Below are 25957 nucleotides of genomic sequence, written 5' to 3'. Positions count from 1 at the left end.
TATGGTCAACTAATCTTTGACAAAGCAGGAAAAATTACCCAATGGAATACAATATAATCTCTTCAACAAATGTTTTGGGAAAACTGGACAGCAACTTGCAAAAGAATGACACTGAGCCACTTTCTTATATTATATGCAAAAATAAATTCAAAGTGTATGAAAGACCTAAATGTGAGACAGGAAACCATCAAAATCCTAGAGGAGAACATAGTCAGCAACTTCTTTGAAAACATTGGCCATAGCAACTTCTTACAAGACATGTCTCTGGAAGCAAAAATGAGCTACTGGGACTTCATCAAGATAGAAAGCTTCTGCATAGCAAAGGAAACAATCAACAAAACTAAAAGGCAGCCTACAGAATGGGAGAAGTTATTTGCAAATGACATATCTGAAAAAGGGCTAGAATCCAAAATATATATATAGAACTTAGAAAACTCAACATCCCCAAAACAAATAACCCAGTTAGGAAATAGGCATAAGATATGAACAGACATTTTTCTAAAGAAGACATACATACAGATGACTGACAGACACATGAAAAGATGCTCAACATTACTCATCGCCTGGGAAATACAAATCACAACTATAATGTGATATCACCTCACACCTGTTAGAATAACTAAAATCAACAACACAGGAAACAACAGGCATTGGTGAGGATGCAGAGAAAGGGGAACCCTCTTGCACTGTTGGTGGGGATGCAAACCAGTATAGTCACTAAGGAAAATAATGTGGAGAGAGAAACAGACTCTCCACTGAGCAGCAGGCTCAACTCAACGGTCAATCCCAGGACCCCAGGATAATGACGTGAGCTGAAGGCAGATGCTTAACCAACTAAGCTACCCAGGTCCCCCAAGATTCTGTCCCTTTTGTGGCTGAGTAATATTCCATTTTATATGTATTTGTAAGCCACATCTTCTTTATCCATTTATCAGTCGATGGACATTTGGGCTCTTTCCATAATTTGGTGATTGTTGATAATGCTGCTATAAACATCAGGGAGCATGTATCCCTTTGAATCAGTATTTTTTTCGTAACCCTTTTATCTCTGCCTCTACTTCTCACTCTGCCCCTGCTTCTAACTCTTTTCTGGATAATCGTCTCTCTTATCCACCCCCTAACCCCAAAGCCTGCTGTGAGTGTATGTATGTATGTATGTAAGGGTTAACAATGTAAGAGTGTCATCGATTAGATTAGGTTAATTTATTGTGATAATCCATTAAATTTACTCAAAATCTCCTTTCACTGCCTCTTAATATACATAGACTATATATGCTCATTAACTTTCTTAACTGATATCATCAATTTCTTTCCAAATGTGTTTTAATTTTTACCCAATGTGGGGAGATAATGTGATCTCCAACTATGATGGTAGACTTTTATATTTCTCCTAGCATTTTTAACATTCTTTTTCCTTCTGCATATATGTTGAAACACTATTGTTAGGTCAATCTAATTTAATATATTTTATATTTGTTGATTCAATATTTTATAAAAATGAAATATATTTTTTTTAATTTAATGCCTGCCACCTTGAAATTTGTCTATTAATATTGTCATTTCTACTTCTTTTGTGTTATCTTACCTCCTTATTCTTATTTTTTGTGGCTTTTTTAAAAAGATTTTATTTATTCATGAGAGACACAGAGAGAGAGAGACAGAGACAGAGACAGAGACAGGTACAGACACAGGCAGAGGGAGAAGCAGGCTCCATGCAAGGAGCCTGATGTGGAACTCAGTCCCGAGACTCCAGGATCACGCCCTGGGCCAAAGGCAGGCACTAAACCGCTGAGCCATCCAGGGATCTCCTTTGTGGCTTATTTTTAAGGGTGCCTCATGTAAACAGTCTTTATCTGAATTATTTTTTTAACATAATATGAAATGTATATATTAAGCAAGAGTATGTTAACAAATAATTTCCATATTTCATTGGCTTAAAAAATTACAATTTATATCTGGTACATTTTAGATGTCCATAACAGGTGAGCAGGGGCCTCTTCTCATTGTGAATATTCAGGGATCCAGAGTAAAAGGACCCACTGCCTCATTGCCAGTCACTCTGCCAGAGGGAAAATAATGCTCTGTAGGGTCTTATATCATCCATTAAATGCTCAATAAACATCCCTTCCACTTAAAACCCATTGGGAAGAACTAATTATATGACTCCATTAATCCAGAGTAGGGGTGAATGGGGCAGATGATGAAATCCTACTATGTATTTGAGAGGCACAGAAAGGAAAGTACTAGGGTTAGCTACATAAATGTCTACCAGAGAGGATCTCTGCTTTATTTCAAAAACTTGGCACATGGCTGACTCAGCTGGTTAAGCGTCGGACTCTTGATTTTGGCTCAGGTCATGATCTCAGTGTCATGAAATTTGCTTAGTGTGGAATTTTGCTTGAGATGCTCCCTCTCCCAATTCCCTCTCCCTCTGCCTCACCCCCAACATGCTCATGCTCTCTCTCTCTCTGTCTCTCAAATAAATAAGCAAACAAACAAATAAATAAATAAACAAATAAGCAACAACAAGATTTTGCTTATTCATCAAGGTGATGATTCATAATATTTTTGATACTGTTCCTGTCATCTTATTTTATGTTTACTATTGAGCATATTTTTTTATAATTTGTTTTTAGCTTTCTACCACCAATTTGACTGATTAAATTGGGGTTGATATTAATGTGATGCTGATCACTACTGACAAAAGTAGGTTGAAAGTTCTATATTTTCCTCCTCACAAATGTATTTTAAATAGTAATTTGTAATCCAAGTTTTTGTTATCATAACTTATTAAACTACAGTTTTTAAAAACTGTAGTATAAATTAGAATTTCCCTTTTTTTTGAATTTAAGGTTATAGTTACTAGGCCTAAGGATCATAGGTAGGAAAAGCAGTTGACTAAATGTGCCTTAAGTATTTACTTATCCAAAAGAAATATACAATTTAATAGGAAATAAATTGTTCAGAGCTATAATTTTGTATACAAAAAAGTATAATTGGTTCAGAAATCTCAGTATTTAACCTAATATTTTAATTTATTTACCATAAAATATGAAATTGGTTCAACTAATCTAAAGGAAGAGGTGAGTTACACAGAGAAACTCAAGTTGGTAACACCCAAGAGGTTTTAAAATGTGGCATACCTTAGTAAATTTACCATTACTCAGGATCTGAGTCTCAGCTATTTTATTTCAGAAATTTTATTTTCTAGTATGCCCAGGGCAGATGGAATTCATAGACAGATTCATGTTAACCAGTCTCAGGAGAAAGATATATAAAATTCAAATATCAATTTACAATAAGACCTATAATTTGCTAAAAGTACCAAAAAAGGAAAGCTACATGGGAAGCCTAATTATAATCAAGGTGTCAGTCTATAAATTTACAATAAGAAATACAGCTATCTGGGAGACCAGATACTTGAGTCTCCTAGTAGGCACATTTTCTCCTTAGGTGCCATGTGAGTAACTAACTTATAAAAAATCAAAAGATAGTTTGGTGAGCATATAACCAGAAGAAGGCAAATTAGTTATGTGATTTGAAGTTTGATAGCCTCAAATTAAGATGCTTCTTGAAGACTATGAGAGTGTGTAATTCATTTTTGTAATCTCATTTTGTGGAACATGCTAGAGATTTTTTAAAAGTCTGTTGAATGAATGAACACTGTATATAGAAGAATATGTATATTTCAGATGCTGAGAAATATTTTATCTGCTGTATTGAACATATTGCTTTCAAAGCATATTATTGCTAACGGTGATAGTAAGAGGAAAACAGTAAAAATAGTAGCTAATCAACTTTCTATAAAAAATTCTTCAAAATGAACATAAATATCTAAGGAAGGACTGTCCATTGCATGACTTTAGGGGCACCACTTAGTTGGAATACAGCGTGCCTTCTCCAGTTGCATGATACAGTAGAACTGACCTATAGTCAGGTTATTTTTACATTTAGAGATGAGGAATAAGAAAGGTAAAGTGGATTATTCAAAGTTGGCACAACTATTATAGACCAGGTGCTGAAACTACATATTAATAATAGATGACTCATTATTAGAACAATATTAGTGCACAGTTTCAGTGTGCAGTCATTGAAATAATGCCATCAAGAACCCAGAATCTTTGCATTTTCTAGCATATAACCAGTAAAATCTGGCTTTCTCAATCTATACCCCTTTGTACCCAAATCTCTCTTTGTTTTTTTTTTTTTATTTGTTTGTTTTTGTTTTGGTTTTGGTTGCTGTTGCAATTGTCCTTTCTTTTTAACTCTTATCATTTCAATAACCATTATCCCCAGAAGTCATTTTCGCTTGAGGGCTTTCAACCTCTGTTTTCTTTCATCTTCTGAATTAGATAAATTAAGTATCTTGAAGATTACATACTTGCTGATGCTATTCATTGTAGGGGTAATAGTGAACAAAAAGCACCCAAGAGTAATCATGTTAAAAACAGGAGGAATGCTGCTTGGGGAGAGGTGGGTCATTTAAAATACTCCCAAGGATTTTCCAGAGTGACAAACCAGAAGAAAAAAGAAGAGAGTTTTAGACCCTTTGCATTGTCTCTGGGTTCATCCTAAGTAAATGATTGAACATCTGGTTGGATTGGTACCTGAGTACGCTCTTATTTTATTAGCTATTGTAGGCTGATGATCCAACTCAATTACCTAAATGAAGAAATACCTGTTATATATCTCCATTTGTGACAGACCTTTCGTGCTTGGGCTCCAGACTTCATTTTTCAGCTCTGTTAAAAAAGAGAAGACTAGGGGCACCTGGTGGCTCAGTCCATTGAGCATCGGACTCTTGATTTCCCCTCCAGGTCATGATCTCAGGGTTGTGAGATGGAGCTCTGCATCAGGCTCCCTGCTCAGTAGGGAGTCTGCTTGAGTTTCTCTCCCTCTGTCCTGCCCCATCCTTCACTTGGGCACAGGGAATGTGCTCTCTCTCGCTCTCTCTCGCTCTCACTCTCTCTCTCTCTCCCTTTCTCTCAAATAAATAAATCTTAAAAAAAAGAGCAAGCCTAATACCTATGAATTTTGGACTTTCTTGTTTTCACGTGGTGGCAATAATATCCTTTCAGAATTGTAAAACAGCAAAATACATTATGGTACAGTTGTCACTGAGTAATCCATGGGACATAATAGATTTTTCTTTTGGCTTTCAACTACAGCTAGTCCCCAACATGGAATGGTTAGACTTAGGATTTTTGACTTCATGGTGGTGCAAAAGCAGTACACTTTCATTAGAAACCATATTTCTTATTTTGAATTTGGATCTTTCCCAGGCTAGTGATATGCAGTAGGATAAACAACTGGTACACTCACAACCATTTTGTACCTATACAACCATTTATGTTTTACACTTTAAGTATAGTATTCAGTAAATTACATGAGATAGCCAACACTTTATTATAAAACAGGTTTTATGTTCCATGATTTTGCCCAACTGTAGGTTACCATAAATGTTCTGAGCATGTTTTGGCAGGTGTGGATAAGCTATAAAGTTTGGTAGGTTAATTGTATTAAATACATTTTTAACTTACAACATTTTCACTTAGGATGGTTTGTAGGGACATAATCTCATCGGAAATGGAGGGAGATCTGTATTAGTAAAGCAAAAGGATTTTTCTTTAAATAAAACCTCAAATACTTTTTTTTCTTTTTGTGCATTTTAACAACCTCCTGGGAAATTTCATATAAACACTTCATATAAGCACTTGCATTTCTAAACTGGAGCATTGTATATGACTTTGGCTGTTGTCCTATTTTGCAAATGGCAGTATAGATTGATAAAAATAGCATCCAGACTTTAAATTCCTAGAGAATAGAAGGTTTAGCCAAACAAAACCCTTTTTTTTTCCTAGTGAATATAATAATTGGTTATATGGGACATAGCTTAGAATTTAAAAACTATAAGAGATATTATTTGCTCACATTATTTCTCATGGGTGCTTTTAAATTTTTCTCATTATTTTTCAATGATGTTCATTTCCCCCCACATTCTTTCTCCTTCCTAAGTTCTATAAATCTTATTTAAATGCTGAAGTGTGAGTTTGATATCAAAGCCATAATCCATTGAGTATAAACTGTAGATGGGTTTTAGTTATATTTAATAAGAATCTTAAAGGTGTTAATATTCTTTTCCTATATAATCCAAGTTCTAGATACATTTTAAGGAAGTAACCAGAAACTAGGGGGAAAGTGCACAGAAACATTACTCTTATAATTGTGTATAATTATGAATATTTTTGAAAATATGTAAATATTCAACAAATTCGAGACAATTGTATACACTGTGATTTGCATGTAGTGGATTAATTTATTAAAAGGTTGTGTATTGAATACTTAAATAGAGGGAGATACTTGTGTTGCAATGTAATATATAGAAAACAAAATTATAAGTTGCATTTTAATTTTTAAAACCATGCATACTGAAAGCTTATAAAAATACACAGCAATATGACAACAATTATGATTAGGTAGGTGGTATACTTTGAAATATGCTTTCTTTTTTCTTGTTTTTCTAATTGTTTTCTAATAGGTATTTTTTTAAGTAAGCATTATGGAAAAATATGGAGTCTCCTCCATAGAAAGAAATGTAAATTATTCATAAATACAATATATAGATAAATATATAAATATATTATCTATAGCTCCTGTTCATATCATCTGACTATTTCTGTGGTATAAATGCTTCTATTGTGGCTGATTATAAACAACTATTTGGTGGAAATTCTGAAAATTTAAGTTATTCTGTTAGCTGATATGAGCCATTCTAACATTCAGGAATCTGATTAATCATCCTGAAAACTAAGTATACAAAACGAAAAAAAAGACTTGAGGTGATGAGCATGGAGGGCGGTCGCCACAGAGAGCAACTGCCCCGTCCCATCTCCCCAGGCTCCACAGCAAATTTCTGACTAATGAAGTAAACTTGAAACTGTTTGGGAAATTCAAGAATCCAAATGGCCCTGGGCACAATTATAAAGATTTATCCTGTTACAGGAATGTTTATGAATATGACGGACCCCAAAAAGTAGATGGGGGAGGGTTTTGAAACCCCTTGATCATAAGAATCTGGACTTGGATGTGCCATACTTTGCAGTTGTAATCACCTCGGGAAATGTCGCTGTGTGTATCTGGGAAAACCTCCAGAAATTTCTTCCCCTGGGAGTTCTTTATAAAGTAAAAGTGTATGAAACTGACAATAATATTGTAGTCTATAAAGGCTAATAGCTTTTAGGAGTTAATACTGTAGGAAGATTAATTTCTTTCCATATTTGTAAAAGGTCTTTATCTCCTTGAATTATTAAGAAGTCATCACATAATTGTTATACCTGCACATTGTGTTCTGGATTGCCTGATTTATTGAAATCACTGTCTGTTAAGACCTGTTGTGAATTCAAATCTGTTTTTATTTAAAAAAAAAAAAGATTTATTTATTTATTCAGAGAGAGAGAGGCAGAGGGAGAAGCAGGCTCCATGCAGGAAGCCTGACATGGGTCTCGATCCCAGGTCTCCAGGATCACACCCTGGGCTGCAGGCGGTGCTAAACTGCTACGCCACCAGGGCTGCCCTCAAATCTGTTTTTAAAAACCAAACTTGTAAAACATAATGAGTATCATTTAATTTTTTTATCTATATATTAAGTATCATTTTATTTTCAGTTAAAAAATAAGTAAAAATAAAAACAAAAGAACTGAATATTTATAATCTTTTGTTAACTTAATTATCCCCCTGGGTAACCAAATAGCATATAAGAACATCTTATAAATAATTATTTCAGCTATAAATGAATACTCAATGATAGAATTAACTATCACAACTTTTCTGTCCTCAGTGAATTCTTGGATCTAGACTTTAAGTATCAGTGGTGGGAGACGAGGGGCATTTAGTACCTGTGAGTAAAATAGACATAGTCCCTGCTCAATTAATTGTGTAGTGGAGGAGAAAACAGCCATTAAATAAATGTTTTTAATTGTGTTTCTTGCTGTTCTAATTGTTTTCAAATAGATATTTTTTTAAAGTAAGCATTGGAAAAATATGGAATCTCCTCCATAGAAAGAAATCTAAATTATTCATAAACATAATATATAGATAAATATATAAATATATTATCTATAGCACCTGTTCATATCATTTAACTATTTCTGTGGTATAAAGCTTCCACTGTGCATGTAGTGAGCCCCTCCATAAGTTAAAGTTATACATTTTATCATTCGTTCCCCTAATTCTAATGTTAGTGCTATTTTTCTTTGTCAGGGTTTACATTATAGACTGTCCTGTAACCCTAACTTTTCTAGATGATTTTCCCTAGTTCCCTAAAATAATTCATTACTTACCATCATCCCTTTATTAATTATGTTTATATCATTAAAAACATTTTTTGAATTCTCAATTTTTGAATTGTCTTTTGATTGTCTCAATTTAAATACTAAATAGTTAATTTTTTAACCGTCCATGAATTCATGGGCGCTCATGTGTTGTCTCATGTATGTAAACATTTGATATTTGTCTTTAGATCCAAAGGTAACTTTCTGATCTTCACTCATACATCTTTTTTCTTATCAGAAGTTTGAAAACACTGTTTCTATGTATTCTGGCATTAAATATTGCTTGATGAAATTTAAGGCAAGCTTAATTTTTTTTTTTCCTTCTTGAGGTTGACTTGCATTTCCTGCTTCTATGCCCAAGTCATTCTTTATCATGGATACAGAATAGTTTAACCAGAATTTATGTCATTTGTTAATATTCTTTCTGTGTATAGTGCGATATCTTCAGATCCATTTCTTTCTTCATGTCAGAGGGTATAGTTTTATTCTATTTCTTAAATTTTTTAAAAGATTCTATTTACCAGATTTTCATTAAGTAATTTTTACATATTTGATCCTCTTAGTGTGCCTACTTGCATTATCTCTCAATGAGAATCTTTAATATCTGTTTCTATTTTCTGTTAATTTTTTATAATTGCCTCAAATATTTTCTTTATGTCACTTATTTGACTTTGTATCACATTCATTCTGATTCTTGCTATTGCTAACCTACAGTTCAATTTTACTATTTTGCCTCTCAATTTCCTTAGCTGTGAAATCTTATGTTTCAACTCGTTTTGTTGTCTTTCATGTTATCTCTGTGGGCCATTTCAACTCCTAATTTATCTAAATTCTTCTATATCTCAAATGTTCTTGAGGATAGGCTTTTAGCCCTTGGATTATGTTTCATGTAAATTGTTTGTGTTTTTGCATGTAATGTTTCATTCTTTGTTTGTTTTTGTCTTTTGCATCACTCCCATCTCAAACCTTTTCTTTCTTTTCCTTTTTCCCTATTATGGTACATTTGAATAGTTTACATAGGCTATGTAATTTCGGATTTAAAAAAAAAATCTTAAAATGGGCAGCTTTGTTCAGATCTTATATTTGTTCTGATTTATATAACTGAGTTATCCTTGACACATTTTCCACTCTCTAAAGACTATTTTCTTTGTTACTGTATTTAAAGGATAAATACTATGATCTACATACTTTCTCCCCTTGCATGTTTGGTAGTATTTATGAGTGTGTCCTGTACCCGTCTAAAGCCTCCTCCCTCAATGTGTGCTAGATCAGGTTCCCTCTCACTCAAAGACATCTCTTCAGTAGTTCTCCTCTCCCATTCTTCATTAACTTCTTTTTCTTCTCGATCACCCCAGCAGCAGACAGACAAACTTATATATCACATTTTTAAAAAGCATTTCTTTCACCTCTCATCCCCTCCAATCACTGTTAGGTGTCTCTGTCGTCATTTACTGCAAATTTTCTTAGAGTTTCTATACTCATTTTATCCAACTCACCTCCTCTTATTTTCCCTTGGACCTAGGAGACTTTCACACTGTACGTTTGTGCAGAAACCACTTTTCTCATGACCAACAGTAATTGCCATGTGGCTAAGTCCATTAGTGAAGTATCAATCCTCATCTTACCTATTAACAGCATTTACTGTAGTACTTGACACCCTTCTTTGAAACTTCTGTGCATGACATCCAGGACACCATCCTACTTCATTCACCAGATATGTTTCATTTCCTTTTCTGGTTCCTCTGATTTCCCTTATTGGAGTTCTCTTAGGTTATGTTTTTTTCAACTTTCTCTTCTCCATTGCACAACCTTGGCATCAGCTTTAAATATTCTTATGTGGATAAAGTCACATGTTTTACCTCCAGTTCGGATCTCTCTCTGTCTCTCTCTTTTTTGGAAAGAGAACTACTTTTTAATACACAGAAAATTCAACAGTGTACACTTAGCACTTAGCATTTAATGCACAGAAAATTCAACAGTGTATACTTAGCCCAATTTGGTGGCCGCTACTTGAGACTTTGCCTTTTCCAACTTGGCAATGTGAACCACTGACATTGGACCCAGGATATTGCCTCCACCATGACAGTGGATTGCATCATATCTGTCATTGAAATTGGTCCTGATGACTTCCACCAGTTTAGCCAGAGTTCCTTTGTCTTCCAAGTTAACATGTGTGAAGGTGACAATAGCACAGGTCTTACTGTGGACCAGATGCCCTACCATGGCCTTCTCCTTGATGCATTACGGAACCCCCAATTTACAAACAGGGTAGGCACAAAGACAACTAGTTCAAGGGAATCCACATCATGTGCAATCAATACCAGCTGAGTCTTTTTGTTTTCCACCATGGTGATGACAGTATTAACCCCAACTGGAAAGATAAGTGGCCTCTTGGTGGGGAATTTTCCTTTGCCACCAGCCTTATTCTCAGCCTGGGTTACTAATTTTTTGCTTCTTATCTTGCTTTGTCTCTGGTCTGTGGGCCAGTTTAAGCAGTTGATTAGCTGTTTTGCAGTTCAAGGCCTGGGTAACTGGTTAATCCCAGGAGGCACCTTTAGATGGTTAGTCTAACTAGCAGTTAGATGTACATCTAGCAGTTAGATGTAGCAGGGCTATTTGGCAAAGCAGGTGAGATCCCTTTTGGGCTAGATGCCCTGTCTGATGCCAAAATTCTTGGGCCTTTTCTCACTAAACTCCAAACATCAAATCTCCATTTGGATGTCTAATGGGCATTTCAAAATTTCCATATCCAAAGCTAAACTCCTGGTTTGGCTTCTCTCTTTCACATCTTCATCTACTCAGAAAATTTTCCAAATATATCCAAATTGCAACCTCTTTTCATAATCTCAGCTGCTACCATGTCATCCTCTTTTCTCTGGATTATTGTTATAACCTCCTTGCTTCTACACGTGTTCCTCCTAATGTCTATTTCTCAGGATCATGGCCAGAATGTGCCAATTAAATTATAACTTAGATTAAGTCTTTCCTCTGTTCACCATGCACAATAGCTTCACTTCTTATTCCATCTAGAAGCCAAAATATTTATAATGGTATAAGGCCTTATGCCATATACCTACCTCCACCTCCGACCCAATTACTCTTTTGTCTCACCTTCTAACCTCCACCTAGCTCATTCCATATAGGTAACATTGTCTAGCTGGGGCTTTTTCTCATACTTGACTTTGCACCTACTGAGTATGCTGCTTAGAATCTCACCTTCACTTGTGCACGTGGTTCATTCCCTTTCTTCCAACCTTTGCTCATTTGTCATCTTCTCTCTCTCCTTTAATTTTTCCAATCCATTTATCCTATTCTGAGAAGACTTATTTGGTTTTGTTTGTCTTAAAATTTTTTTTTTTTTTTATGATAGTCACAGAGAGAGAGAGAGAGAGGCAGAGACATAGGCAGAGGGAGAAGCAGGCTCCATGCACCAGGAGCCCGACGTGGGGCTCGATCCCGGGTCTCCAGGATCGCACCCTGGATCAAAGGCAGGTGCTGAACTGCTGCGCCACCCAGGGATCCCTGGTTTTGTTTGTTTTAAAAAGTTGTTTCTAGCGGCACCTGGGTAGCTCAGTCAGTTAAGCATCCGACTCTTGATTTCAGCTCAGGTCATGATCTCAGAGTCCTTAGATCAAGCCCTGACTTGGGCTCCATGCTCAGCACAGAGTCTACTTGTCCCTCTTCCTCTGCTCCTTCTCCCACTTGCTTGCTTTCTCTCTCTCTCTCTTAAATAAAGAAAAATAAAATATTTAAAATAGTTTTTAAAAAGTTGTTTCTAACTATGATACTATAAACTCTGTCAAACTAGATATTTTTATCTGATTTGTTTACTACCATTTCTTCACTGCCTAGAATAGTGCCACATATATCAGATTTTCAGTAAAGAATGGTGAAATAATGAATAAAAGAATGAACTGTGAAAGGGCTAGGCCTTAGCTGCAGCTCTGTGTAATCTGAGCTGGGTTCTTTTTCTTATTGTTTTATTAAATTCCATGTCAAGGTCCACCACCCCAGCAAAAACTGTAGCATTCTCATAGTTTTTAGATCTTTTACTTAACTCTCTTATTATCCTGGAGTATGGAAAATCTTGGTGATATTTTCCCACTCTGCTGATGTTTCCCTGCATCATATAAGTTATTTTTACTTTCTTGGATTCATTCTGATTTTCCCAGGGCTGATGAATCACTTTAGTTAGCTTTGCTCAAAATTATAAAGTGTTGTTGAGAATATCCAGAATTTTCTTGTCTCATCATTTCCTAAGTATTGCTTTTTGGAGGAGATGTGGCAAGGATGATACTTTTTATTTTAACTGAGATCATCTGTGTTTTTTAATGGCTACTACTTTTTTAGTTTGGGCATTTCATTATTCTCTTTCATAGTTTAGATCCTGCTGGTGAATTTTGTTATTTTTACTATTTTTCTTCATTTTGTTAAGTATCGAAGAAGGGAGATTTTTCAATATTCTTCTAATCTTCTATCTCTGTAGGAAGTCTATGTATTATGTTTTATTTTTAGAAGTGCAGCAATATTTAAAAATAAGTCAAAAATCTGTGCTAATGGCATGTTTTTGTGTCTTTGTTTCTTATTTTAGCTAAAATGTGCAGTTATTTGTTGCAAGCTTCAAGACCATTATAATATTTTTTCAGGCTGCTTTTTATTTTTCCAGGTAGAGATTTTACTGCAAGAATTTCTAAATAATATTTTCCTAAATTGTATGATTATATTTTTCTTTCACTTCATACATGAAGGAAATTGTTTTGTGACTTATAAAAGTCTTTATAATTAAATAACATCAATGCTCTGCAGTGTTACATATAATCAAGAACAAAAAAGTATTCTCAGATGTTGAAAAGATCTTTATAGGGAGGTTTTTCTTAAACTTCACAATATAAAAATTGAAACACATGAACTTTGTATTAAAATTCTTTTAACACCTTCATGAAAATGACACATACCTTCAAAAATACTTTATCCACTTATGCAACATTACTCCTCATGAACACATTCTGTGCTATTAAAAGTCTACTATTTAAAGGTGGGCAGCATGGTTCTCTTCACAAATGAAAACTGAATCATAGTTTGAGAATGCCCAACACACAGTGGACTCACAAGACTAAAATATTTCTTTCTTAAAATCCTTTCACTTAAAGGGATTAAGAGTACCCTATTGTGATGAGCACTGAGTAATGTGTGGAATTGCTGAATCACTATATTGTACACCTGAAACTAATATAACATTATATGCTTATTATACTAGAATTAAAATTTTTAAAATATTTAGACATTAAAAAAAGCTAATCATCTAATAAACAAGTGCCTTATTTACATATCCTCATTTTCAGAAACAGAAAAGGTCTGTGGGATTCTGATTTTTCTCCAGGTCTGTCTAGCAAGGATTGTCTATAACTGCTATTTCCTATCCCCCTTCCTGCACGTGTTCAGGGGAACTTATTCCCAGGCTGTTACCATTAAAATTTGTTAAGCCTAGGCATCTATAAAGTACACCGTGGCAACAAAAGAAATGGAACAAATAACGGAAGACAGAGATAATGAAAAAGAGGAATCAGGAAAATATGTAAATGAATATGGAAAGAATGAGAAAAATTCATAGTGATAGCTTGCTAATTTGTTTTTTTAATCAATATTTTGAAATCATATGCATTTCTCAGACAGATATACCATACCAATGCTCTCTAAGACTGTAGCAAAAAAAAAAAGGCAAAGTATGTGGCATGGATACTGGAATATTACTATTTACATTGCTAATTTTTTAAAAGTTCTAACTCATCACAGCAATCTTTTAGAGTTTCTAAGTATAGTTCAAATTAATTTAATTAGCTAACAGAAGGAAATTTAACAGAAACGTATGTTTATTTAAATTGAAGACTTTAGGGGCACCTGGATGGCTCAGTGGTTGAGCATCTCCCTTTGGCTCAGGTCATGATCCTGAGTCAGGGTCCCTGTAGGGAGCCTGTGTCTCTGCCTCTCTCTCTGTGTCTCTCATGAATAAATAAATAAGATCTTTAAAAAAATAAATAAATTGAAGACTTTAAATAAAATAAGTATATCGTTCTCTGTTAATTAGATTTCTTTTGGTAGAGGAGTCTTCAAAATTTTAAAAAATAATTTAGAAAGCATATGATAGGGCAGAAAAGTATTACCTTTTCTGATTATATTAGAACTTATCCAGAACATTTATATCAATGTTACATATTTTATGTAACCTGAGCAATAATGTTAATTAATTGATGTTTATTAAATTACTAGTTCCCTTAGATGCTATAGTAGAAGGTAATTGGACATGTTGTAAAGGACTTATCAATAGTTTTGCATAACTAATTCTAGCTTTTTAAAGTTTGATTTGGAAAGTAGTTCATACACACTGCGTGCATGTGTTGTTTTCTGCTATCCTTAATATTTAGGAAGTAATGGAAATAAGTAGTATTTCAAAACTATTTCATCATTTTAATTTTAACTAACACGTATTTTTCTTGTATAACTCATTTTGAATAACACCTTTTTTGTCCTATGTAAAACAGTCAGAAGAACTCCTGCTTCTTTAAAAAAAAAAAAAGAAGGAATTAAACATGAGAAACTTTATTTTCCTTAGCATTTTAATATGAATGTTGCTTTCTTTTCTCTCATGGAATCATGAACTCCTATCTCAGGTTTAACAGCATAAAAACAAACAACTCCTGAAAAAAACTTGGCGACAAAATGAATGCCCCATGCTGCGTTTCACCTTTTAGGAAAGTCAAAGAACAAGCAAAGGTATATTTGTAAGAGATTATTAGATAAGAGAAATGATTTGCACACTGCTGGGATACACATACTTCTCTGTGGGAACTTCCTTCAGAGTCCGGATGTTTCTGAGAGAATGCGGTAAACTGCACAGGTATCTACACCTGCATAGGAGGCATGAGTATGACTTTCCAACAGATGGATCATTTTATTTTCCAAACCTAATGTTTTCTTGCTACCTTGTAGATTATGCAATATATTTCACTGAGTAATCATGGTAGTGCAGTAATTCTCCAGCTAAAGCTTTCTCATGAAACAAAGCTTACATTTTTTTTTTCCTTAGCAGCAGGAAACATTGGACTGAAAAGCAAATCACAATCTTCGGAGACTAGGTGCATGCTGTGTAATTCTGAGTTCAGCATGTGTCTTGGGGCGGGTGTTTAATAATTTTTTTTCTTGAGGCAGTTCTATTTTGTCTACCTAGAGATACAAAACACATTCTGTTCAACTATTAAAATGCTGTATTGTAATAAGCAGAAACTTGTAATCGTTAAAATCAAATGAAAAATTGCAAACTGTTTTTTGCTTTCTCTTTACAATACATTCTGATTGAAAACACTTTCTTTTTGGGCACATAAGTAGGATCTGTTTAGTGTAATAAAAGCAGAAAATGACAGTACTAAAGAAATTTGCCTTTATTAATGTTAATCATGTATAATTTATAAAACATATTTGCTGTCTCTGATTTTTCAACATGTGTATGTGTGTGTATGTAAATCATTTTTGAGTATTTATTTAATGTATTCATGAAATCTATGGAGAACATAATAAATAATTCTTTCGCTTTCCTCATATGACTGAAAATTAAGGAAAAAAACCTGCAAATATTTAGGCTCCTGTGGACAATAGCTACTTGTAGACATACAGATGTTAATAAGCTCAATAAAGTAAGTGTACCATTAATAAGTGTAAGTTTATTATATATCCATTATTATATATTTGAGAATAACCAATTATTCCCTGAAAGTTCATGATCTCAGAATCGTGAGATTGAGCCCCACCTCCGGCTTCACACTTAGCATGGAGTGGGCTTGAGATCTCTCTCTCCCTGTCCCTCTGCCCCTCCCCGTGCTTGCTATCTCTTGGTAAATAAATAAAATCTTTAAAAAAAACTTGCTTTGATATTTGTTTTACATCCTCTTGTTTTTCATTTGTACTGTCAACAACGGGTATAGTTTAATTTAGGATTTAGATGCCAGTGTAAGTATGTGACATATATATTTTCTTAATTTTGCATTATCCTATACATTTAATTACTATTATAGAGGGATGTTAATGTCACATTGCAGAAAAGCTTGTGGGATGAGAGATATGTAGCTGTCTGAAATTGTAGCCTACTACTATTTGTTCTCTGGCCGTAAATATTCAAATCCTGCCCATATGAAAAATTCTCTTTTCTACCCCAAAAGTCTCATCCCATTACAGCATTAACTTGAAGTCTATCATGTCATTATCTAAATTTTATCAGTGCTTCTCAGGGCTACCACCTAAGTGGTAGGTCCTTGCATATAGTTTCACTTAATATAAAGACTTACAAATGAGAAAGAGAATTTGTCCTTTTTTTCATCCAACATTCAATGCAGAAGAACAAGATAGGATGACTTCAGGTAACACACATAAGGTGGAGAGAGAAGGACAGAAGACACATAGAAATCATTATTCCATAAAAATTCTAAAATCCAGTTAGGCAAATTTGAGTTTCTGCCAAAACTTGAAATAGTGGACTTAGGGCTCAGGTAAGATGAGGTTAATATCCAACCATAAATTTAGAATGAATTAACAAAGACAATAACTTCAACTATCAAAATTAGAAAAAACAAAGCTAACGATTTTTTGAGTTGGTGAAGCAGAAAGAGAATAAAAAATACATTTGCCAAGCCAGTTGAGGCTATAGTAATTAAATCCCCTACTCTATAAATATGATTTAGTTACATATTCACATGCCTTTTAGCCTATTTATTTGTATGCTTTTTGCCAATAACTAGTGTTCTGGAAACAGAAGAGTTAACATCAGAAAAGAGAAAACTGAGTGATCATATATCTGAGTTCTTTTCAGCAGTTACTGTAGCCAAGTAACTGAATTCTAGTCACTGGAATGTGTGTGGACATGATGTCTGCCACTTCCAGGCCTGGCGCTTAAAACATTGTTTGTGTTGTCCTCTATGCTATTTTTCTTTCTGTTCAATCGGGATTGCAGAAGACATCTTGGAGGCTGGTTTTTGAAGATGGTGGGTTTGCTCTAAGTCTGGGTTCCTAAAAGACTGAATAACTTATTCACTCTCCTCACCCCATCCACCTTGCTGACCTGAAGCATTTGTTCTCTACTTTTATCTGAATGAGACACAATTTCTATTGTGTCTATTTGTTTATAGCAATTTAGGTCAATACTATATTTACACATATTACGGTGGGAAAAAAAGTTATTATCATACATTATTTGCTTTTTCTCCGAATTTAAGTTCTCAAGATTAGTCTCTGTTGATACATGTCAATTGAGTTCCTTTATTTTGACTGTTAGATAGTATTCAATTGTGTTGAGGCCCATGACTTGGTTATCTCTTGCTATGAATACAAAGTGTAACAATATGGATATAAAGAGCATGTAACATCTTCGGGATTATAGTCATTTCTGTGGAAAGAGAAAGAAAAGGGAGAGGGGATGGAATTGTATTTTTTTGTAAGTGGCAATTTTGATCATTATGGATGGTAAATACACTCTATATTTTCTCTAATTTCAAAATATATAACTAAAGTACAAATTACTTGTGATATTTTATATCTATATGTATATGTGTTTGTTCCCCTGAAATACACTTAGTATAAACATAAAATGGCAGAATTAGCTTAACTCAACTTTTTAGTATTACTGTATTTCTTTAAATCTAATATGCCATCAAGGTGTTAGAGGCCATATTATTTACATAGTACTAAGAAAGAAAAAATGTTTCCCATTCTGATTTTAAGAAACCATACTTTGTAAGATGCATTCTAATTTTAAAGATATTAAGAAATGGGTGTTTTGGAATCAATAAAATATTTTTTTCCTAATAGCAGATTTTATTTTTTCAGAGATGTAAGTATCATGAAAGGATTTATTTGTTACTCAGCCTTATTGAGATTCTATCCGTATAAAATTTTACAACTAAATTTAAAGTTTTAGTTCAATGAGCTTTAATAGTTGTATAGCCACCACCAAAATAATAGAACATTTCCATCACTTCTTACTTATTTATTTTTAGTGAGGTTTAATTGATGTACAATATCATATTAGTTTCAAATGTATAACAAAATTATTTGATATTTATACATATTGTGAAATGATCACCACAATAGTTCTAGTTAGCATTTGTTACCATACAGAATTTTTTTTTCTTGCGATGAGAGCTTTTAAGATGTACTCTCTTAGCGAGGTGCTTGGGTGACTCGGTTCAGCGTCTGGCTTTGGCTCAGGTCATGATCTCAGGATCCTGGGATTGAGGTCTGCCTTGGGCTCCATGCTCCATCTTAGAGTCCTGGGATCAGTGGGCTCAGCATGGAATTTGCTTCTCCTTCTGCCTCTCCCACCTCCCCTTGCTCATGCTCTTTCTCTCTGAAATAAACAAAATCTTTAAAAAAATGTACTCTCTTAGCAAATATGGAGTACAATATTAACTATAGTTGCCATGCTGTACATTGTATCCCCATGACTTTTTTATTTTATTACTGAAAGTTCGTGCCTTTTGAATACCTTCACATATTTTGCCCACTTTCCACCCCACTTCCTTCACTTCTTTAAAGTGAGTTTCTCTTTCAATGATCCATTACCTGCAGCAGCCACTGTTCTGCTCTGTGATTATCATTATTATTATTTTTATTATTTTTTTGTTCATGGCAAAGTGCTCTTTTGTGTCTTTTTTTTTCACTTAGTATAATAGTTTTTGGATTTCTCTATGTTTTCAATGAGTCAACAGCTTGTTCTTTTTTATTGTTCAATTGTATTTCATTATATAACTATACAATATTTGTTTATCCATTCAAAAATTGATGAGGCATTAGAGTCACTTCCAGTTTCAAACTATTATGACTGAAACAGTTATGAACATTTGAGTACAAGTTATTATGTGAACATATGTTTTCATTTCTCTGGGTAAATTGAATGTGATCAGTGAGTGTATATTTAACTTAACAAAAGAATGCCAAAGAAGTTTCCACAGTGGTTAAAAAATTGTACATTCCCACTAGTGACATACCAATTGCTCCATGTCATGATCAACTTTTGATACTATCTTTTTAATTTTAGCCATTATAGTATGTATGTGACTTAATTTGCATTTGTCTTGTGACTAATAATATTGAGCATCTTTCCATATGTTTATTTGTTGTTTATAATCTTCTTCCATAAAATGCCTATTCAAATATTTTGCCTAAGGTCAAAGGCAAACAAAGCCAGCCACTAAAGTGGTAAGGACAGATTTTAATCAATAATACCCTATTACAATAGGGAACTGAGTCCAGGTGAGGTGAATTCAAATGTGATTATATAGGAGTTACTGGGTATTTTAAAGGGAGAATGAGGGGATTGGAAGGGAGGTTGATAGGGGCTGAATTGAGTCAGGGAAATGAAAAATTGCAAAAATTGGGGAAAAGACTTGGCCCATGTTAAAAAGCTAGGTCTGCATCCTCCTACAGAGACTGGGAGACAGGGACTCTATCTGTAAGAGCTGACTGGAGCTACCAGGAAGTACTTTTGGCAGCATAGCCTGCAAAACAAAGTGTTTTGTCAGTTTTCTCAGGCAAGCACTTTAAGGGGAGCCAGAGTCACTTTCAGAAGGTGGCCTTGAGCTGTTAGTATTTTGTTCAGGTTTTAGAAGCCAAGGTTGAGGCCTAGTCATGAGAGTGCTCAGAGGAGCCTAGCTAGATTTTAGTTAAGGAGAGAATCTTTGTCACTACTTCATTTGATTTTTGCTTTCTTATTACTGAGCTGTAGGTATTTTTAAATATGATTATAATTCTTAATGATATATTATGTTTTAAAATATTGTTTCCCAAGCTAGGGCTTGATTTTTCATTTTCTCTTTTGAAGAACATTAAAAAATTTTTGATGGAGTCCAAATTGTCAATATATTATTGTATGGTAGATAACTTTGCATCCTGAGATTTTTGCCTTACCTAAGGACACAAAGATTTTGTACAAGGTTGTTTTTTTTCCCCTAGAATCTCTGTAGCAGTACTACTTATATTTATATATAAGAGCCATTTCAAATTTAATTTTTGGATATGTCATGACCTAGAGAAAGAAAACCTTTTGTTGGCATTGGATATAAAAAATTGTTCTAGAAATGTTTATTGAAAATATTTTTCTTTCTACATTGAACAACCTTAGGAGCTACATAAAACATCAATACCATATATGTTGGTCAATTTGTGAACTCTCTGGCCTATTCCACTTATCTATATGTCTGCCCTTATACAAAATCCAAATTATTTTAAAGCACTTAGGTGGCTCAGTTGGTTAAGTGTCCAACCCTTGATTTCAGCTTTGGTCATGATCTCAGAGTCCTAAGATCAGGCCCCTCATGGGGCTCCCAATGTTCAGTGGGGAGTCTACTGCATATTCTTTGTCTCCCTCTCCCTTTGCCCCTCCCCCTGTTCACACACACACTTTCTCAAATAAAGAAATCTTTTTTTTTTTAAATTCAAACTATTTTGATTAATGTAGTCATAGTATAAATCGTGAAATCAGATAGTATAGGTCTTAAAAGTTTGTTCTTTTATTAACAATTGTTTTAATTAGTTTTGGTAATTTAAATTTTTATATGCATTTTAGAGGTAGATTATTAGTACCAAAAGGGAGCCTGTTGATATTTCTATTGTGTTTCATCTATAGATTATTGTAGAGAAAATTGATATTGCATCTTCCACTCTATGAATAATATATAAATCTCTATGTATCAGGACTTTTTAAAGTTTTTCTCATCAGTGTTTTATATTTTTCAGTGTACAAATCTAATACAGATGTTGTTAAATGCTTTATTATGACTTCAAATTACAGTATTTTCTGGCTAATATTTAAAACACAATTGATATTGACCTTCTATCCTGTAACATTGCTAAACTCATTTATTAACTCTGGTGTCTGTTTTGTAAATTTCTTTGATTTTCCACCTAGACTTTCACTTTTGTCTCTGTATTAAAGACAATTTTAACTCTTTTCCAATCAGTATGCCTATCATTATTATTATTACTTTTCCGTATTACAATGCCTAGAAACTCCAGTGCCATATTGAATAGGAGATGTGAACACAGACACCCTTTCCTTCTTTCTCATTTTAGTGGAAAAGCATTCAGTCTTTTATAAATAAGTTATATTAGTTTTAAGTTTTTCATAGATTCTGTTTATTAGATTGAAAATAATTTCTTCTATTTCTAGTTGGCTGAGAATTTCTACAATGAATATTTATTGAAATTTGTCAAATTCTTTTTTGGTACCTTGGGAGAAGATCTGAGTGTTTTTCTTTTCTCTTCTTTAATATATAACTATGGTAAATTACACTGATTAAACCATCCTTGCATTCCCAAATATGGACAAAATGGGATCTAAGATAAAAACAAATTCTACCTTCCTAATAAAAGTCATTGAAATTATTGTGGGAAAAGAAGTAAAAAAGTAAAGTCTTCATTTACTCCAGAGCTTTCCATTTCCTGATTCTAATGTAATTTCCAAACATTATTTCCTATTAGTTCATTTCATATTCATGAATTTTAGCTTAAGGAAAGTACTTGATATTCTCCATGTCACTTGACCCAGTATTCCCACTTTATTGACTCGTTCTGTTCACTTTTTGAGTATCACTGTCATCTCTACATTTACAAAATTTAGGTTTCAAAGCCCAGTTTATTTTATTTTTTTTAAAGATTTTATTATTTATTCATGAGAATACACAGAGAGAAGAGAGAGAGAGGCAGAGACACAGGCAGAGGGAGAAACAGGCTCCATGCAGGGAGCCTGACGTGGGACTCGATCCCGGGTCTCCAGGATCAGCCTTGGGCTGTAAGCGGCACTAAACCGCTGAGCCACCAGGCTGCCCCTCAAAGCCCAGTTTAAATGCAGATTTGTCAACCAATCAAAGCAGAATTCCCGACTTCTTCCTTTGAATTTTATCTTTAGCCTATAACTCAGAAACATATTAATTCCTACCTTGTGTTAATATTGGTTGTGTGATAGCTCCATCTCTTTTATTAGACTGTATATTCTTTATAAGTCACATCTGTTTTGAATACATTTATTTACTCGAAGTATCTGTTCTACAAAATAGTAAGTGATTTAAAAATGTCAATTGGATTTATATAAACTAGAAATGAGATTTTTCAAAAGGAGACAGAGAAGCAATATTCAATAATGCTGATAATAAAGGAGGAGGTTATGAACATTAAAAGAGAGAAGAGAAACAGAATCATAAAGAACCATTGATGATTGAGGACACTTTAAGTTATACAGTAATTTTTGTTATAGATCTATCTTGGAAGATCATGATAGGCAAATTCTTAGAACTGATGACATCATCAACTTGTTTTCATATGTTGGAGTGCCCATGATGTATTTGCAAGATCTTTTCTTTTTGATCACTAATCTCACCATAAATCTATGCTAGTAATTCCCAAATTGTATCTTCAACCTGATTCTAGTTCTCTCTCGAAACTCCACAATATGTATCCAACTGCCCAGTTGATACCTCCACCTGGATTTGAAAATGTCACTTGAAGGAGTGACAGGTGTCTACTTGGTGATCAATACATATTTACTGAATCAAGAAATTAAAAAGAATTATATTTATCACCAAGTAGAGTTCATCCCTGAAATGAAAGAATGACCCAACAGTAGAAAGTATCTCAATGTAATTAATTGCATCAACAAATAAAAAGGTAAAAACAATATAATTAAGTTAAAAGATGTTGCATAATTATTTCTAAAATTCAAGGACCTTTCCAAATAAAGAGCTGAACAAAAATAGGATTTGATAGTACAGTAAACTAATTTTAAAACTATGTAGAAAATCCTGATAGCAAGCATAACATTAAATATTAAACATTAATTTTATTCCCATTGAAGCCAGGATGAAGGCAGTGATACCAACTATTATTCAACTTTGTTCCAGAGGTTTTTATAAAAAGATTTATTTATTTATTTATTTATTTATTTATTTATTTATTTATTTTAGAGCAGGGGCAGGGGCCTGAAAAACCTGTCTTAGATAATTTCCTTAGATAATTATAATTTAATAATTAAATTATACACAAGGATTTTTTCTAAAGATGGTTATTCAGTATTTTTGTAGGCAGCACACTCAAAACAACCATCACATCTTATTCATAGTTAATGTCTGAAAAAATGATAGAAGTGTATCTATACTAAGAATATGTCAAAAGAGTTAATGAGTAGATTAAGAGAGCAAATTAATGTTATATGAATTGACTTGTAGAGCTATTGTAATAAATTGTTAAATAAACAAGTAAGTTAAAGAATTCTATATATAATGCCATATTTATATGAAACAAAAGCATTTAGTTATTTGAGCAAAAAGAAAAAGTATAGGTGGATCCATAAGAAAAAGATATTATTTGTTGCCAGCTAAGGGAAGCTCAATAGTTGGTTCTATTAAAAATATAACTATTTCATTTATATCAATGAACACTTATTACTTTATAATTTTATAAAAATATGATAAAATAAAGAGGAATATCTCTTTTTTTTAAAGATTTTATTTATTTATTCATAGACACAGAGAGAGAGAGGCAAAGACACAGGCAGAGGGAGAAGCAGGCTCCATGCAGGGAGCCCAATGTGGGACTCAATACCGGGTCTCCAGGATCACACCCCAGGCCGCAGGCGGCGCCAAACCGCTGTGCCACCAGGTCTGCTCAATAAAGAGGAACATAATGATAATGATTGAGTCTCTTTTCCCTAAAAGTCAGAAAGGTTTCTGGTACACTAGCTAGTTTTTTTTTTTTTCCTATTTTAAACATCTTCCATGTTCCTTGTATACCAAGCTGTGAGGTGGTAGGAACAGTTTGTTCTACATGCAAACAATAGGATATATATTGTAGAATATTTAAGAACAATAATCAAAACCCAGTACAAGCCAGTTGACTTTTTATTATCACAATGAGCTAGCAATTTTGAACATATCAGTGGTAATAGTGGTAAAATGCCCCTCCCTACCAGGTGACCACTATCCCACTCCAACTACCACCACCATTTTTTTGTGTTCTACCTTTGATTCAAAAGTGAAACTAATATAATTTTATATGCTAATTATATCTCAATTAAAAAGAAATGATTTTTTAAATGTTTGTGTGGATAATTACTAACCTATCTCAATAATGTCTACCATGTCTCAGTTTTAGACAACTCTCTAGTTCATCGTTTGCTCTCAACAGTGTGCGTATATATGCATTCTAGAAATGGCAATTAATGAACTATATTTTTCTTTTGTTAAATCTACTTTCATCAAATAGAAATATATGTTCATAAAAAAGGAATACCCTCAAGAAAGTTTATAAAATCTCCAATTCTATCTTAAAAGTGCAAGCAATGTCAATTAGCCTTTTGGTTCATATTCCATAAACAAATATTTTTCCCTTCTGATCTTATCAGACATACTCTAAACATAAACAAATTTAACCATTTCAAAATTTAATAACATAGTTTTCTAAATGTTCTTAAATATGCAGTATCCTCTGTTGTGCGATTTATTGGATCAAGTATCTTCAATTGTGTTTCAAAAAAACTGAGTTTTGTAAAGTGCTATATGCATTTAATATGCACATAATAATTCTCAAATCAGCCTTTGTGTATGATGTATATTTTACACATACCTAATTTGAGAGTTTAAAAGGAAGAAAGAAATACTTTTATTTACTACTTAGATGTGTTTGCCTTCTAAAAGGTTTTGCATTATTTGTGAAACTGATGATATCAATAAATCAGAAACATAAAACAATAAGCATTCAGAAAATGTTTTCTTCAAATCTGAGTGGTATTGTTTTTACAATATTAGACCTTAACTGATAAGAACCCCTTCTTAGAACACTGAAATAATAAGAATACTGTAGTATTTTAGTATTATGAATATTACTGTTTCCCCTTATTGTTCTAATTAGAGTCTGTAGTCTGGAGACATTTACCCAGATAAAGAGACTAAAGTTTAAACTACAGATAATCAACATATTTATATTTATATATTTATATATATATTTATATTTATAAAGATGCATTTTATATTGTAAATCAAGTATATTAAGAATTACATGTTTCTGGGATGCCTGGGTGGCTCAGAGGTTGAGGGTCTGTCTTTGGCTCAGGGTGTGATCCCAGTCCTGGTATCGAGTCCCATATCGGGCTCCGTGCATAGAGCCTGCTTCTACCTCTGCCTGTGTCTCTGCCCCGCATTATGTCTCTCATGAATAAACAAATAAAATCTTTTAAAAAAATAATTAAAAATTTAAAAAAAGAATTACATGTTTCAAAATGTATACTGAAAAATACTGTTAAAAGAAAGATTATATAACATAACAAATTCTCCTTTCCAAAATAATGAAAAACAGTTTTCCACATTATAAATCACAGAGGATATTTTAGTGAAAAACTTCAACAAAGTAGCACTAATCAGCAGAGCAAGGGTGCCTCATATGTCAATCAGCTGCTGTGTTTTAAAATCCCAGAGCTCTCATTAAGAGAATTAATCCACAATATTTTCCTAATCTCATTACCTCCATATTTTATTTTGTTTTTTCTATATCTCCTGAGAGAGGAGACTTGAATCCAAATCGCAAAATAATTATCTCAA

At 33.4% G+C, this 25957-nt stretch overlaps 1 protein-coding gene across 24 annotated transcripts in view; it reads left to right on the top strand.

The window, feature by feature from the left end:
* STPG2 (sperm tail PG-rich repeat containing 2) overlaps nucleotides 1-25957 on the top strand; it is a 523536-nt gene that overhangs the window by 467919 nt on the left and 29660 nt on the right. For 3 of the 24 annotated variants that reach the window (XR_013371291.1, XR_013371278.1, XR_013371273.1), the window contains one exon: nucleotides 14999-15101. The exons of the other annotated variants lie outside the window; for them this stretch is intronic. The gene's annotated coding sequence lies outside the window, so the exon portion shown is untranslated. The remainder of the gene's footprint in view (nucleotides 1-14998; nucleotides 15102-25957) is intronic. 24 annotated transcript variants of the gene reach the window in all.

Source organism: Canis aureus, chromosome 33 (assembly GCF_053574225.1).
Source record: "Canis aureus isolate CA01 chromosome 33, VMU_Caureus_v.1.0, whole genome shotgun sequence".
NCBI lineage: Eukaryota > Metazoa > Chordata > Mammalia > Carnivora > Canidae > Canis > Canis aureus.
This window is presented reverse-complemented; position numbering and strand designations above follow the sequence as displayed.